Source organism: Notothenia rossii, assembly GCF_949606895.1.
Source record: "Notothenia rossii genome assembly, chromosome: 2".
Taxonomy (NCBI): domain Eukaryota; kingdom Metazoa; phylum Chordata; class Actinopteri; order Perciformes; family Nototheniidae; genus Notothenia; species Notothenia rossii.
In genome coordinates, this window is record NC_136904.1 from 67,475,928 (window position 1) to 67,494,260 (window position 18,333).

An 18,333-nucleotide genomic window follows, 5' to 3' on the forward strand; every position below is an offset into this window, starting at 1 on the left:
TTAGTGCGAGAAAGTAAGAGGTTTGTGTTTCTCGAGGGGCACAGAGCTTGCACCTGTGAGAAGGTATGATACATTGTATCATACAGCGCGAGAAAGGGAGAGGTTCGTGTGTGTGTGTGTGTGTGTGTGTGTGTGTGTGTGTGTGTGTGTGTGTGTGTGTGTGTGTCAGAGTCCTGCTTCGGGTCGGGTACCCGACGGGTGACCCGCAAAAAAGGTGATTCGCGGGTGGTATTTTTTCAAACACTTTTTTCCGGGTTCGGTTCTGGGTAAAACAAAGATGATGCGGGTCGGGTCGCGGGTGTTGCATAATAAATATATTTAAATAATAATAATAATGTAGTTTAATGTTTAAATCCTCAGGCCTCTCCCCCGCGGGACCGTGCATAATCATAACCTCTGCAGCGCATCATCTGCTTCTGAGCGCACCACATTCTGAATGGCTGAGGTGAAGCTCTCTAGCGGAGAATACAGCATTTTCCAACACTTCCTCAAGAGCGAAATCCAACGTCTGGGAGGCTTTTGGCGTCCTCCTAGATGGAGAGAATAACCAACATCCCACGCTTTTTGAGAGAAATATGCAACTGCGTGTGTTAATAATTGCACCTTTTCACTGCTCATATATATATGCTGGTTCGGGTCGGGTTGCGGATCCTGTGCCGACGGGTCGGGTCGGGTTGCGGAACTAATTGGTAATATGTGCGGGTAGCGGGGTGGGTTCGGTATTGCACGTCGCGGGTGCGGGGCGGGAGCGGGTCTTGAAAATCAGACCCGTGCAGGACTCTGGTGTGTGTGTGTGTGTGTGTGTGTGTGTGTGTGTGTGTGTGTGTGTGTGTGTGTGTGTGTGTGTGTGTGTGTGTGCATATAGATGTTTTCCATCTGCAGGATGAACATAATACACTCATACCCATTCATTTTCTATGGCGGTTAAATCTGACTGAAAACGTCAAGGGTGTTTCACTGTTGAATAAATCACTCAAAATTCAATGCAAGTGGTGATCATCAAGTGTATATGTTCAGAGGCCTATGTGTGGAGGATAACATAAGGTATTGAGGCAATTGGATGAAAAACACAATATTTATGATTAAAATAAAAGTCATTCGGTCACTTTTGAACCGAAACTCAAGAGAAGGGTTAAAGTTGTGTTGAAACACTTACAGTTAGAACAAAGTATTTTCCCTCAGAAAAAACATGACACACTCAATGTTGGTGTTTTATATTTCAGTTGCTTTCTTTTCTATCTTACCTAGACCCCCAACACAAAGTATTTGAAAACACTTTTTACAACAAATCCTCATAGTCTTGGTGACTTTGGTGCAGAAATTACACAGTTATTGACAGTCAATGCTAGCAAATACAGGACATGAATGATACAAAAACAAAGAAGAACTCCTGCATGGGGTTTGTTAAAACTTCAGAGTGAATCATTCTAAAAAACTCCTGGGCTGATCTGGGGTAATATGTTGTGACAATAACGTTTGCAAGTTAAAAGAGTATTAGGCAAGGGGCTTGAAAAAAGGAGACAGAGGGAGACAGGAGTACTTCGTCCTTCATTATCATTAGTAGCAGTGTCTGATATGCTGCGGATTGTCCAATGGTGCGTATAATCGAGGCTGTCTGTACACTCAGACCTGCAACTGAGAGTGACTGAAGGGCCCGACCAGAGTGTGGTTTATAGCAGGGGTGTTGCAGGCGAGTGGATCCTGTTTAAATATGCATCATGGTTCATTGGACACTCGTATGCTGTCAGGCTGTGGGCTCCACTCAGCCATTTTTTTAAAATCTTTGAACAGAAGGTCAAAACTCTTGAATAAAATTGAACAGACATATAACGATGGTGCCTGAATCTTATGTAGGGTACACACATACATACACACACACACACACACACACACACACACACACACACACACACACACACACACACACACACACACACACACACACACACACACACACAATCTGTTAAACAGTACTACTGTGCCAATGAACCTTGAAAAGCAGGTTTTTCTCAATGCAACCCTTCTACAAAATTATCATTAAAGTCATGTGAACCATGTGAAGCCATGTGAAGTCATGTGAACCAAGTCATGTGAAAGTCATGTAAACCCAACCCAGTCTCAGAAAAAAACGTGTAATAACTACGTTGGTCCACAACGTAGGACGTAGTATTTCTACAAAAACGCCTCTGAAATTGTAAGATCCCTACGTTTTTGTTCACCATTCATTCCAATGGCTGGCGTCTATGTCACGTGATCTTCACATTTCTCCCTGCAGAAAAAGAAAACATGGCCGAACTTTATTCTCGGTGTAAAATGCCTATTTTAAAGTTAGTTTGGCCATTAAAATGCGTTTTGATGTCATTCGATGCGAGAAATGTGAGTTGTTATTTCAGATTATGTGTGCAGTGGATGTAGATGATCTTTAGTTTGCTAGTTATTACGAAGATTACTTCAGGAAATGGTATCTATACAACGTTTTCATTGTTAACAAGGTAGTTGCTAGGGACGCTGCTATGGATATTATTTCTGTTATGTTGTGTAACTGTTTAATGGTGTTATCTTTATTGCTACCCGTCAATGTATAGTGTTGGTCCACAGCGCAAATGTATTAGTTTAACAAAATCCGCATCTAAAATGGTGCCATAGATACGTTATTTTCCCCTGTGCAATTCCAGTCTCACATGTCACATCTCACATCACATCGTCATAAACAAATACCGGAAACAGACCGAAAACACTTTATTCCGAGTGTGCTTGCTTTTCTCTTTGGAGGTCAATACATAACGGCATTTTAATACACGGTTCGGCTGCATTAAATGTTACATATCTGCTGTAATTCTCTATTTATAGAGCCTTGATGAGAAGACTTCTGGACAACATGAGGAACTGCCGCCAACACTGAAAACGTGACGTGGATCATAAATATATCAGCAATTAAACAACATCTTACATTTATTTTCACACAATACATCTCCTTACAGTATCAACACTAATTCGGCTGACTTTTATATTTGATCCAATTGGTAGATAGGCTGTATTTACACAATAAATGTGCACTCCTGATATAAAGGGACACCTAGTGGTTAAAGCATGTTATTGAATTTCATTATTTTTATTATTAGATATTAATAGGATCCCTATAAAGTATATTCATTACTCGTTATTCTCAACTAATAGTTCATTAAAGACTGTATATAATGACTATTTTGCACATCCCTTTCAAGATTTCAAGATGTTCTAAGGTTTATTGACATATATACACAAACTGTGTAGTTATGCAATGAATTAAAAACTTTGTGTATACCTCCAGCAATGTTAACTATGTTGAAGTACTTATTTTAACTGATATTATACATATGTATTATACTCTTATATAAGATGTATGTAGATAGTATAAGAAATGTGCAGAATATGACAGTTTAATGGTGGAGGTATTCACACATATTGATAGATGCCTTGTGATACACTGTTGAGGAACCTGCGACCCAAGTTTTTCATCTCCGGCCTTGTCAGGTATTGAAAAATCAATAAATAAAGAACACTGAATTATTAAATATAAACCACAGAATTTGTGTGATTATACTAAATGATTTACAAATAAACACCACTGCATATTTACAACTCTGTTAGGGGATAGGAAACACTCAAATTTAAAAACATGTAATTAATAAATGGATGAAAATTGCTTGTGCCCATAATGGGCAGCATTAATATATATACCCACATGCCAGCTAAGGTCAGAAGAGCTTTATTTAACAGCTGGTCTTATGTCTGTGAACCCTCCTGTTGTTCATTGATAAGCCTGAAACATGCACTTAAGATAAGATATACTTTATTGATCCCAAGTTGGAAACAATTGCGTTACATCAGCATGTGTAACAGTTGTAAATTTGCAGTGCTGTTTATTTGTAAATCATTTAGTATAATCCCACAAATTCTGTGTTTTATATTTAATAATTCTGTGTTCTTTATTTATTGAATGTCCAATACCTGACATGGCCGGAGATGAAAAACTTGGGTCGCAGGTTCCTCAACAGTGCATCACAAGACATCTATCAATATGTGTGTATACCTCCACCATTAAACTGTCATATTCTGCACATTTCTTATACTATCTACATCAGGGGTGTCAAACTCAAGGCCCGGGGGCCAAATCCGGCCCGCGACTTCATGTTATGTGGCCCCGCAAGAGCTTCCAAAGATTATAATACGTTTATTATACGGTTACATACCGATTTACAGAAGCACGTTGCCCATAAACTACATGTCCCACGATGCATCTCGTTTTGTGACATGCGCACTGAAGAGACTTGCAATTATTTGCCCCAGACTTCTGCTTTCAGACGTAGTTAATTATGAATTTATTACCCTATCCCATAATAATCAAATTCAGAGGCAATAATGTCATATAATACATTATTTTATATATATTATATATTTATATTTGTATATTTATATAGTCTTAAAAGTTATAACCGGCCCTTTGAGTGCAACCATAATGCTAATGTGGCCCGCGATTAAATTGAATTTGACTCCCCTGATCTACATACATCTTATATAAGAGTATAATACATATGTATAATATCAGTTAAAATAAGTGCTTCAACATAGTTAACATTGCTGGAGGTATACATAAAGTTTTTCATTCATTGCATAACTACACAGTTTGTGTATATGATATGTCAATAAACCTTAGAAAATCTTGAAATCTTGAAAGGGATTTGCAAAATAGTCATTATATACAGTCTTTAATGAACTATTAGTAGAGAATAACGAGTAATGAATATACTTTATAGGGATCCTATTAACATCTAAAAATAAAAGTAATGAAATTCAATAACATGCTTTAACCACTAGGTGTCCCTTTATATCAGGAGTGCACGTTTATGGTGTAAATACAGCCTATCTACCAATTGGTTCAAATATAAAAGTCAGCCGAATTAGTGTTGATACTGTAAGGAGATGTATAGTGTGAAAATAAATTTAAGATGTTGTTTAATTGCTGATATATTTATGATCCACGTCACGTTTTCAGTGTTGACGGCAGTTCCTCATGTTTGTCTAGAAGTCTTCTCATCAAGGCTCTATAAATAGAGAATTACAGCAGATATGTAACATTTAATGCAGCCGAAACGTGTATTACAATGCCATTATATATTGACCTCCAAAGTGAAAAGCAAGCACACTCGGAATAAAGTGTTTTCGGTCTGTTTCCGGTATTTGTTTATGACGATGTGATGTGAGATGTGACATCTGAGACTGGAATTGCACAGGGGAAAATAACGTATCTATGGCACCATTTTAGATGCGGATTTTGTTAAACTAATACATTTGCGCTGTGGACCAACACTATACATTGACGGGGAAGGGGGTAGCAATAAAGATAACACCATTAAACAGTTACACAACATAACAGAAATAATATCGATTGCAGCGTACCTAGCAACCACCTTGGTAACAATGAAAACGTTGTATAGACACAATTTCCTGAAGTAATCTTCGTAATAACTAGCAAACTAAAGATCATGTACATCCACTGCACACATAATCTGAAATAACAACTCATATTTCTCGCATTAAATGACATCAAAACGCATTTTAATGGCCAAACTAACTTTAAAATAGATATTTTACACAGAGAATAAAACGAAGTTCAGCCATGTTTTTTTTTTCTGCAGGGAGAAATGTGAAGATCACGTGACATAGACGCCAGCCATTGGAATGAATGGTGAAAAAAAACTTAGGGATCTTACAATTTCAGAGGCGTTTTTGTAGAAATACTACGTCCTACGTTGTGGACCAACGTAGTTATTACACATTTTTTCATGAGACTGGGTTGGTAAACCCTGTGAACATTTTGTGGATTCATACAGTATGAACAAACCTTCTGATTTGATTTAGCATAGTTAGATGTTTTCATAGCTTCTGCAAATAGCTGTTGTACATTTGAACAACATCTGTATTAAATGGTTGTGTGCTGAATTTCGATAATAGATCATTAACGCTTATGGTATGACTTGTTTTGACAGAATTTTGTTGGCACATTTTATTGTACAGTAATGAGTATAACCGTTGCAAGCTGTTATTATTGTAAAGCAAAATTGTTATAAAAGGTGAATGTTAAGCAGTCATTCATGATTATTAATGTTCTCTGAGTGAGTCATAGTTAGGCTATTTTCACACTGCACACCTTTTATGTTTGGCTGTTCACATTATTTCTAAAATAAAGTCATCAGTTTCATATATGACAATGACAAATACGTCACACATACAATTTCCACTAAGATCAATGTCTACATTGATGCTATAATATTTCAAATTGAGAGGTTTCCAATCAGAAAGATTACAATTCTTATTCCATCTTATTTTTGCTGTTAACAAGGCTGTGAACAAAAAAATATCTGAGTCTCATCTTCAAAGAAATCTAATTTGGACCATTTTTGCCTGAAGTCATAGTGTGAGCCATGTGACATATGGTTCTTTCGGTTGCAATCTTGACCAAATCAATTTCATCACCAGTCAGTGACTCCCAGTTATGTGGCAAAAAGCATTATGGAAACTGTATCAATGTTCTGAATCAGTAAATTGAGTGGAAGAAGCTACCCCCTTCTAAATTAAGATGTTGAATCAGATGCATTGATGGTGTCTTGTTCAAATGTTTTTAATAAGGATGAGGAAGAGGAAGAACGCACATTAGTGTTGGAGAGGTGCTGAACATGGTGAAAATATGTGTGAAGGAACATAGTCATTTAATCTTAGACATAATGCAAATGGTGTTCCGACATGGCATTGTTGTTCAGGATATTGCTTAAAAATATAATGAACTGAATATATACCAAAGACTTTCAATTAGATCAGCATGATGAAAAAACTTTAATAAAAAAAAAACTTATGTTAGCCAGTGCTGGACAGGAACTAAGAACATTAACTCAAGTACTTAAGTAAAATGTTAACAAAGTGTTGTCATGGAAAACAGAGTAGGGTGGAAACAAATGAAGTACATGGAAACACTTCACAGAAAATACTTCTAACTACACTCTAAAAACAAATGCCTTGGCTCAACAGAGAAAATCAACGCAACAGTTTCCATCGATGTTTATTGAGTAAAGACAACTTCTAATGAAATTGTCTTAAAGCAAAAAAGGTATTTGAGTTAGGGGAGAAGGCTTTTCCTCCACAATCAGAAGTGTTTTTAGTTACCACTTACTTAATAATTGGTAACATAAACACAAGTTTTGAAGTAGATTACTCAAAAGATTAAGTGGTTCCGACAAGTTTTACCACATGATTTAAAAGGAATGTTAAGTTGTATGTACTTAATTACCCTCATTCGGGATATACGTTTTTAAGTTGACAACCATTTATAAATTAAGTTGCTCCAAATATATTGTATTCAATAGTTTTTTTTCTTAGATTTTTCCTTTTTTTGACTTTAAAGAAAGAAATGAATTGATTCCACAACAAAAATATTAGGTAATTCACTTTTTATTTTGAACTGCAGTTGTTTATTTCAACACATGATGTTTCAATCAGGAAAAAAATTCATTTAGTTTGAACATTTATTGACACATGCCATATGATAAGGTGCATGAACACCTAAAATCACAGCTGATTGCAGGAGAGAGGAGAACCATTTTATAGTTTGGCTGCAGCACGTTGATTGGCTGCTGGAGAATGAGGTGAAATGTAATAGGTTAAAGAGAACGCCTGTGATGAGCTGATTATATGCAGCTGCAGAGTGAATGTATACACACCCAGTCTTCCTGAAAGAACTTGCGCTGAGCTTCATTTAAATCTTGGAAAAAAAGATAAATAACACAAATTTAAATTGCCCCACAAATAATAAATAAACACATTAGCCATATTACCATGGGAAATGGGGACACAGCAAATAAATGCTGCCATCACAACAAAATTAGAGGCCTTTGCATATTTAAAACCAGTGCCAAATATGTAAAATCTGTAAAGTTTTTGTAAAACTACAATAACAAACTGTCAATGGCCAACAATCTGCAGATCACACACATCAATTTGACAAAAGATGTAGCAAAGATGTTTACACTGCCGACAGTCATTATTTCAAACAGTATGAACACAACGCAGAATGCTTGCTCAATTCAGAGCCATTATTACCAGCTGCTAAAGCAACCCTGGTATTATTTTCACCTATTGGGTCTGCGTGTGTGTCATCATGAAAGGTGGTTTTGAATACTTTGCCTATAGTGTTTAAATGCATGAGGACAGATTTTTTCAATCACAACCTCAACTCTCATCGTTTTTGCAGGTTCCATACAATATTTGAACTTGTTAAGTGAAGAGCAGAAGCCACTTTTCAAATTGTACACAATCCTTTTCCCATGCCATTGCTGTCAACACCTATCCATGCTGAACGTTGCTAAGATATTATTGATTGGGGTGTGGCCAAAAGTGCAATATGCTTCGAAATGTAACTGACAGAGAGCAGTGCTTTTGTCCTGTGTTTTTACACTGGGCCTGTGGACTTTATTTTATTTCAAGATTTTTAATTACGTCGCTAAACTCCTTGAAAAGGTCCTCTTCCTTTTCTCCAACGTACACGACAAGGCAGTGGATGGCTATAGTTCTCTGCATACTTCAATTGTATTGTGCTATTTTTGAAAAAGGAAAAAAAGAGAAATTACCTAAATTAATATATTCTGAATGGGTGACTGCCAAGAACTTGCATTTCAATGACAACTCTAAATGACGATCCTACCTAAAGAAGCATGTCCTTGATCTGCTTCACCGAGATTCATTTTGAATAAAAAGCGATATCACAATAGTAACCAAAGTAGTTTTACTCTCACAGTAGCCTATACTACTTTGTATCCTCTCACATAACTATTCACAGCTCAAAGGCTGCTAATTTTGGTCAAACAGCAATTTGCCTACAGTGCAACTACAAGGCTATCTACTGTATTTGAATGACAAAAGATGACACTCACCTTAAAATGTCCTTTGTGTAGTATTTCTAATTTGTCTTAACTGTCGGAACTTGTCCAGGCATGTTAAGTGGGAGTGGACTCGAAATCCTTAACTCAAGGTGTAGAACAATTAAGTTATCAAGCCAATTGCATTACTTACTACAACTTGAATTTAGTTTTAAGTCAATTAACGCATAAATCAGAGTTCAAATTACACACAATATTAAGTTGATGCAACATTATTACGTCAACACAACTTATAAATTAATGTTTGCAACTTAAAATGTTTATCTAAATCAATTAACTCACATTTGTATCTTGCAACCATGAATTTAATTAAGTGGAGGTGAAAGGTCGCCTGAATTCGTTTTTAGACTGTACAGGTCTGCCAGTCAGAACAGGCAAAACAGATCAGAACTTCCCAATGAAAGACATACAGAGGCCAAGACTGAAATACAATTAAATAACTCTGAAATGGGCCATTGTCTAGAAATTAGTGCTTTTACTAGTACTTGACGTTAAGATGCTGATACGCTATAAAACTTCAGTACATTGTTGAACGCTGGACTTCCTGAATTCAGATAACATGGTAAAAGATAGTGAATATTTGCTACACCCAGGGAATTGTTTAATTGGCAACAAACGCACCGACAAATGGAAAAATATAGATAATGACTATCAATAAAGTCTTTGTTTCCTGTGCTCTCCGTCTTTTTTACCTGCACAGTCAGGTCTTATTACATGTAATGGCATGGTAACATCAGAGCCATACAGCGCTATAGCAGAGCTGTGAACCACTCTTATTCATTGGAGCATTGTCCAGCATTCAGCCTGTGCTTTGAATCCTTGCTTTGAAGCTGATTTAATGACGCATATAATAATTTCTGTCTAGACGCTGTAATTCCCTTTGATTAAAGAGAGACAATAACCTGGTATGAACTCCATTCAAAATAACATTCCAGCGTTTATCAAAGGAAAGGGAAAAGAATAATAAAAAGCATTTTAATCAAGAGGGGAAATGGATGAGATTAAAAGGGGTTAAGACTTAAAAATGGCACAATTTAGACCTCAAAGGAAATAAAGCATCACACCACCTGCAAAAAAAAGACAGACTGACCAAGAAATGGTATAAGAATATCATAGCAACAAGTAAAGGACATGTTTTAGGTTAATAAGTTAAAACAGGTATAAAACATGCCTGTTATTTTAAAAACAATCATATATATGATTAATATTCTTGTTGTCAAAATACATTGACAGGTTAAGGCTGTATCCTAAAGTAAGTCTCACTTAATTTTATTGGAGATCGAGCAAAGAGAAAATCCAGCACGGAAATGTTTTAAAATGCAGAACTATGTGCACCGCGCTATATCTCTTGCCAAAAATGAAGCCAGGTATGAAAGATTAAATACAGCAAGATTTCACAGTGATAAGAAGCGAGCTGTGAGATTAGATAGGAGCTGATGGGATAACAAGCTGTCAGCGCTGTCTAAAACATATTGCAGCTAAACTCGGTGTAGACGGCCAAGCAGATCCAGCGTTTCAGCTCACAAATGGCTGCACCGTAAACACCTAATTAAAAAGATGTTCGAATTTCCAATTGTGTGTGAATGCAGATGGGCCAAATTATCCATAACTCAATCTCGTTCACACACACACACACACATTCCTGCACACATCTCTAGAATACTGAATTAAAAATGATTTAGTTCCATAAGTTCCATTTAAAACAGGCATGTTAGATGATGTAAAATGTGCTAAACCACTGCAGATGAAAAGAGAATGCAAAGAAAATAAGATACCACTTTACAATAAGGCTCCCTTTTACCAATTATAAATGGTTGTGACTCATTAATAAATGGGAATGTGTTTTACACTTTACAATAAGGCTCCCTTTTAGCAGGTATACATGTTAGTAACTCATAAATAAATGAAGAGAGATGCCAAGAAACATCAAGATGGAAGCGGGGAGAATCAACTCAGTGAAAAACAGATACCAAGGACGCTGGCTGATGAAGAACGAGAAGTAAGCTAAGTAGCCAATATAAGGCTTAGCAGTACAGATAAATGTGGGCTCACTATTTGGCAAGCAACCGGTCATAGTTGCCCTGCTTATCTCATGTCTTATAAAAGCTTATCAATGATTTATAAATTGTTCAGAACCTAATTAATACATGAATTATACAACATTCGTAAACCCTTTATAAGGGTACTCTTATTGTAAAGTGGTACCGAAAACAAAAACCCTATTTGCTGACCCTAAGCCTTTATACAATCAAATATGAGAAAGTATTAAATAAAATCTGTAAAATGATATAAATACAGATGGGAATAACAAACTTTGCATGTTATTTGACCAAAGACTTAATATAAAGATGGAAACAATTACAGGGTTAGGGTTAGATTACAACTAACCTAACCCTAACCTATACAAGACAACAAGTAATAACCAAGTGTGGAGGGTCATGACTTCGTTATTGAAGGGGAAAAATCGGAAAGGTCTGATGAAGTTTCTGGATAAGAATCATCCTTGTGTTATGTTGGTTGAAAGGCGTGTATATTGGGAAATGGACCTTTTGGAACAATGGGCTTTTCTTTCAACCAAATGGGCTTTCAGTCCAAATGTGTCACACCCTGTTTCTCTCTCTCAATCTGTTACACCCATCAGCTCCATTAGTATATAGGCCCACTTCACTCTCACCTCAGTGCCAGATCGTACTTCGCAGCATGCCAGTCTTTCCTGCATTACCTTCCAGATTGCTGTCCCGGTTTCGACCTTGTCTGCCCCTGACCAGCCTGCCTCGCCTGTTTCCTGACTCTGCCTGTCCCTGGATTATTCTGCCTTGTCTGCTTCCGTGACCCTGCCTGTACCTGCGTCTCTCGTCTTGCTTACTCCTGGAACCCTCGCCTGTCCCCGACCAGCCCTTTGCCTACTGCCTGCCGGTTTGTCCCCGACCAGCCCTTTGCCTATAATAAAGCTGGTTACCGACTATCCCTGGTTTCCCGTGTGTTGCATTTTGGTTCACAGCTCGTTTGTGACAAAAGGGGCCTATTGGGCTATTTTAAAAATGGCCCTAGGAACAATTGGTAGTCCCTAGTACAAACTACAGTAAAAATTAAAAACATCAATGATTTCCACAATAGACCAGCTTCTGGAAAATGTAAACTTACTTTAACATCACCAGACTGATAATGTTTGTTTCTGTCTCTCCTCTCTGGTTAATTTTTCGATCCCATTCATTTCTGATATCAATGATGACTTGTTTGGTCAGAAGTATGATCTCCTGCACCTATTATTCTGAGCTTCAGCATATTTTTTCAATTGTTTCCAATGAGAACTAAATGCAACAGATAGCAACACATTCATTTGTTGGTGCTGATTTGCCATGTGCACTGGATTTGGATAAGGGTGATTGTAATGGTGAAACAAAAAATATTACACAAATAGATAGTTTCTCAAACAGATAATACAATTCAAGTGGGCATACTAGTCTGTCTCAACAAGGATGTATTGGCTCCTGGAGTACACGTCTTAACGTTTTAACAACTGCAAGTCAGCAATTATGTTTCTAGGGGTGTTAAGCCATGCTTTTATTTTCACCTGATTATTTTCAATTGAGATGCATAGTCATTTACATTCATAGTTTTATTGTTTTTGTCAGAATTCGGGAAAAAGGTAGGACCCAAATGCAGAATAAAAAAGGCAAAAAGGTCAAGTAACAAAAGGCAAGCTTTATTTTATAAAGCTGATGACTGACAAAACATGACATAAAATAAACAGGTAGCACAAGGTAGCATCAAAACAAAAACTGACGGTGACCAATGAACCGACAAGGAGCACAGGGGAAGACAAGACTAACTAGAAAATGCATTTCCTGCAGACAATGTGTGTGAATGCTGCAAACTGTGAACATTTGTGGCTGAATTTAGCTGAAAATGTCACGATATTCATGTTATGTCAAGTTTGGGTGTTTTGCTGTTCTCCCTGTCATGTTTTCCTCCTGGTTTATTGTCTGGTCCTTTTCCCTGTGTTTTTCCTCCTGTCGTTAGTTTCCCTGGTGTGTCTAATTGTCTGATTGTGTTCACCTGTGGCCCTTGTGTTTCTCCTCCCCTGCCCGGCTGTTTCTCGTCCCTCCCTGTATTTAGTCTTGTCTCTTCCTGTGTTCGGTGTCGGTTCATTGTTTGTCTTTCTTGTCTCCTTCCATGTTGGTCACGGTCAGTTTTGTTTGTTAACGCTACCTTGTGCTACTTGTGTTTTTTTTGTGCCATTTTTATGTTCATCAGCTTTTAAATAAAGCTCGTTTTTGTTTCTAGACCTTTTACCCTTTTTATAGTCTGCATTTGGGTCCTACCTTTTCCGCACACCGTAACAGAATGAACCGACCAACTTTGGACTCAGCAGACTCTGATTATTTTGCTCTACAGGCGGAATGTCTTGGGTACTCTCTGGAGTACATTTTTTACACTTGGAATAACGCCTCATCTAGACGGGGTAGAGGGGGTGCGTTGAAGGAGGCACATCAGAAGGTTGCTCGCAAGCCCTAGCTCAGGAGCATGTTGCCTGAGTGGCAACAACTTTTCACAAGTTGTCCTGAGAACTTGTCCAAAGCCTCTAACCCTTTCCTGGGGTATGACCAGGCCTTGGGAGGCCCACGGATCCTCCAAAGAATCTCTAGGAGACGCAAGACCAAGATTCCAGCCCATGCTCCAGTGGTTCCGGTTCCAGTGCCGGCCCACACAGCCATGTTTCCAGTTCCAGAACCGGCCAATACAGCCATGGTTCCGGCCCCAGTCCTTGCCCCAGCAGCCATGGTTCCAGCCCCAGTCCTGGCCCCAGCAGCCATGGTTCCGGCTCTCCAGCCGACGCCAGCTCCCTGAGTCCTGTCGGCGTACCGGCCGACTCCAGCACCCCGTGTCCTGTCGGCGTACCGACCATCTCAAGTCACCTCTCCAGTTCCCTCTCAAGTCTCCTCTCAAGTTCCTTCTCGAGTCCCCTCTCAAGTTCCCTCTCAAGTCCCCTCTCGAGTTCCCTCTCAAGTCCCCTCTCGAATCTCTTCTCGAGTCCCCTCTCAAGTCTCCTCTCAAGTCCCCTCTCGAGTTCCCTCTCAAGTCCCCTCTTGAGTTACCTCTCAAATCACCTTTCGACTTCCCTCTCAAGTCACCGCTCAAGTTCCCTCTCAAGTCTCCTCTCGAGTCTCTGTTCAAGTTCCCTCTCGAGATCCCTCTCAAGTCACCTCTCAAGTCAACTCTCAAGTTTCCTCTCGAGTTCCCCCTCAAGACCTCTCTCGAGTCCCCACTCAAGTCCCTACTCAAGTGCCGTTGGAGGTTCCGCTGGGGCTCCTGCCAACTCAATGTCCTGTCCCGTTGGGGATCCCGCGACTGCTCTCCTGCCGGGGGTCCTGCCAATCCTATGTCCTGTGCCGTTGGAGGCCCCGCCGACTACTCTTCTGCCGGGGGTCCTGCCAACCCTATGTCCTGTGCCATTGGAAGTTCCGCTGGGGGTCCTGCCAACTCTATGTCCTGTCCCGTTGGAGGTCCCGCCGACTGCTCTCCTGCCGGGGGTCCTGCCAACTCCTTGACCTGTGCCGTTGGAGGCCCCGCCGACTACTCTTCTGCCGGGGGTCCTGCCAACCCTATGTCCTGTCCCGTTGGAGGTCCTGCAGACTACTCTTCTGCCGGGGGCCCTGCCAATCTTATGTCCTGCGCCGTTGGAGGTCCCGCTGACTACTCTTCTGCCGGGGGTCCTGCCAACCCCTTGTCCTGTTCCATGGTAGATCCTGCTGAAGCCTGTCCCACCGGCTCCGGTTCCTGCCCGGCCTCCGGAGCTGTCCCGTCAGCGCGTTCCTGCCCGTCCTCCGGAGTTGTTCCGTCGCCGCCTGCTTCGCCCTCGAGCCCGGCCCCCTGAGACCCGTGGCCCTCGCCCTGGGACCCAGCCCCCTTACTCTTCCTGCCGCTGCCTTCGCCCTAGTGCCCGGTGCCCTGGGTTCGCCCGCTGTGGTCTTCGCCCCTTTTTGGACTCTGCCTTGCCCCCGGGCCGTCTACCCGAGACCCCTTCCTGGTCCTCTGCCATGCCCTGGGCTGTCAGTCAAGGCCCGTCCTCCGGACTCCCTCCACCCACCCTCCACCCACCATGCTGGACGTTTTGGATTTTTTTTTTTTGGTGTCCCTTGAGGGGGGGGGGGGGGGGTTCTGTCACGATATTCATGTTATGTCACGTTTTTATCTCTAGGTTTGGGTGTTTTGCTGTTCTCCCTGTCATGTTTTCCTCCTGGTTTGTTGTGTGGTCTTCTTCCTGTGTTTTTCCTCCTGTCGTTAGTTTCCCTGGTGTGTCTAATTGTCTGATTGTGTTCACCTGAGGCCCTTGTGTTTCTCCTCCCCTGCCCGGCTGTTTCTCGTCTTGTGATTACCCCTCCCTGTATTTAGGCTTGTCTCTTCCTGTGTTCGGTGTCGGTTCATTGTTTGTCTTTCCTGTCTCCCTCCATGTTGGTCACGGTCAGTTTTGTTTGTTAATGCTACCTTGTGCTACTTGTGTTTTTTCGTGCCATGTTTATGTTCATCAGCTTTTAAATAAAGCTTGTTTTTGTTTCTAGACCTTTTACCTTTTTATAGCCTGCATTTGGGTCCTACCTTTTCTGCAAACAGTAACAGAAAATGCAGAAAAAGTTGAATATTTTATTAGCTGAATGTTAGCTGCTTTTAGCTTTAAAAACCAAGTAAGTGTGTTGCTGAACTTAGCAGAGAAATGCAGAAAAGTGAAATGATTTGAATCAAATCGTTACAGCTCAAATGCATTGCAATGACTTTGCGTGTCTGCTCTGATTAGATGATGTCACTCAGGTTTGTTGCCCCAATCTGCCAAGCAGTACTGAGTCCCATTAAGAATGCATTGAGCATTATATCTGACCATTTTGCCACTTGTTAAAAAACTATGGTTCCTATACAAAAATTACCAGACCGTGAGCATCAGGGAACCCCAATGAACTGATATCTTTTCTTTTTAGGTTTTGTGTGTAAAATGTGGAGATGGGAGCACTTTGTTTAAAGTGTACTTCTCTCTAGTCTGAAGAAAGATCCGGAAATTGTTTACATGGGAGTCTATTGGGAGCTAGGTGGAATTTTTGACAGGTTTTTGTCTCTTCATGCCCTCAAGAGGCATTTAGTTTAATTTATTTTCTTACGTTGGAAAGGTTTTCCTATGTTTTTCATGAAGAATTATGTCTCAGGAGTGTAGGGTTTGGGAATTATGGCAGGTTTAAAACATTTTTTGGGGCACATTTCAAGCTTTCCTCCACTCTGTTTTGAGATCAGAGCACTCTAGAGCTGCCCAATACACAGTAATGTTAAAATCTGAAGAAGGCCTCTTTACCAAGCTCCAAACTAAGTTAAATATCTCAAAGTGCAAAATATATAAACAATCTGAATAAGAATTGAATAGCTGATGGTCTTGTGATCATTTTTAAGTTAGAATGAAGTCTCTAGCTGAAAGTATGTGGAAGGAGTAGCATTTGGCGCAAGGTAAAAGAGGATTTGAAGGTTCCTCCCATTTACTTCCTTTCCAAAAAGAGTTTAAAAAGCTGAATATTTTGAAAGGTATGAAATATTTTGAAAAAGTTGAAAGTTTCCCATCGATTGCTGAAAAGGCTGAATAGTTTGATATTTGAATGGTTTCTGTAGCTGAAAGTATGCTGGAGTTATTGAGAGCCAAAGTATTGGTTGATTTGAAGATTCAAAGAACTATAGTGGAATGCTGTAAACAGCATTCACACTAATACAAAGAAGGGTAATCACAGGACAAGACACAGCTGGGCAGGGGAGGCAGAAACACAAGGGCAACAGGTGAACACAATCAGACAATCAGACACAGGAGGGAAAACACAGGAAGGAAGACAAGACACAGGGAGAACAGAATTGCAAAATAAAACCAATGACAAGACAGACCAAACCAAAATCGTGACATAAAACTAAGATTGTGATAGTTTTCATCTGCACCATAAAAGAAAGTTGAACATCCATCTATCTAAACCAAACCAAATGTTGACGTGTTTTCTGATCAATTTTCTCGGGGCATTTCTACATTGAAGAATTTATTCCAATTAAATACATTTCCTTTTACTTGAGATTATTAAAATGCCTGCGGCTATCATGATCTGAATCCATTTAATTGTACCTGACCTTCTGAGTTATCGTACATACCGAACTGTTGAGCCATTTCAGAAAGATTTCATGCTTATATAATCTCATAAAGTTTAGCTGATGTCCTGAGGTCCAGCAAAGATGTTGAGGCATTTTTACTTCTACCAAATGTCCATTTCCTTTGGATAATGATTAGCAGAAAGTTCCCCTCCTGATATATTTTAAGTCATGGAAATACTCTATACTATAATGCTGTGAATTACAATATCCACCAAAAAGACAAATTGCCTAGTAAGAAATCTTAAAAATGTTGTAATCCCTCAATGAACAAAGGGTAAATGTAGATGCCGTGCAGTGGTTATGTTATTCTTTTTTTTACTGTATTATTGCAAAGGTTGATATATACCCAACTCACTCAAATAAGCAAACAATGTTGACCAAAAGGATCAAAACACTGATGAAAGTCTGGTCGAAAGGGCTGGTTGTACTTTGCAGGGTATACAACCCACCCCCCCCCTCTTTTCAGCCAGTGTGAGCTGGAACCAACTGGAGCCCCCGCAGCACTAAAGAGGATGTTTTGTTTAAAAAAGATGTATGCTTAGACTTTGTTTGAAATTGTTTGTTTTGACTGGGTTATTCAGACACATTAGTTTACTTAGTGCTTCATTGCAGAGCAGTTCAAATGGTGAGTGGTAGGGGGAGCAAGCAGGGAATATTTAGTTTCAGAAACATCCAGGGCCAGAAAATGAGTTTTGAGAGCACAACATCTCAGTAATTGGCCGAAAGCAGTCACTGCGTTTGTACTGATCAACAACCCAGACACGTTTATTCTGGTCATTTTGTACTTTGGGCCATTGAGATTGGTATTTGCTGGACTCCGTATATTTGCATTAAACAATCTTGCGAGTCACCGTCTGCTGAACTTCTGTACGAGAAGTTTATGCTGTATAGAAGAAATTGCATAAAACTAGGAAAATTTCAATTGTTATCAGTCCACGCCAGTATGTCTTAGCCACAAAGAGCATGCTTTCCTAAAAGGAAATGCTTATGAAAGACTGTTTAGCCTACATTCACAATTTATTTTCAGCGTATCTTACAATTTGTATTCTGAAGATGACATCTGTTAACAGGGATTTATTGTTTAGTTTATACAGTGACATTACTGTTGTTATCCATGCTGCTAAAACCCTGACCCTAATTTCACACCTGATCATTAAGAGGCCAGCATTTCTGAAGCCGAATTCACCCGTTTTTGTCA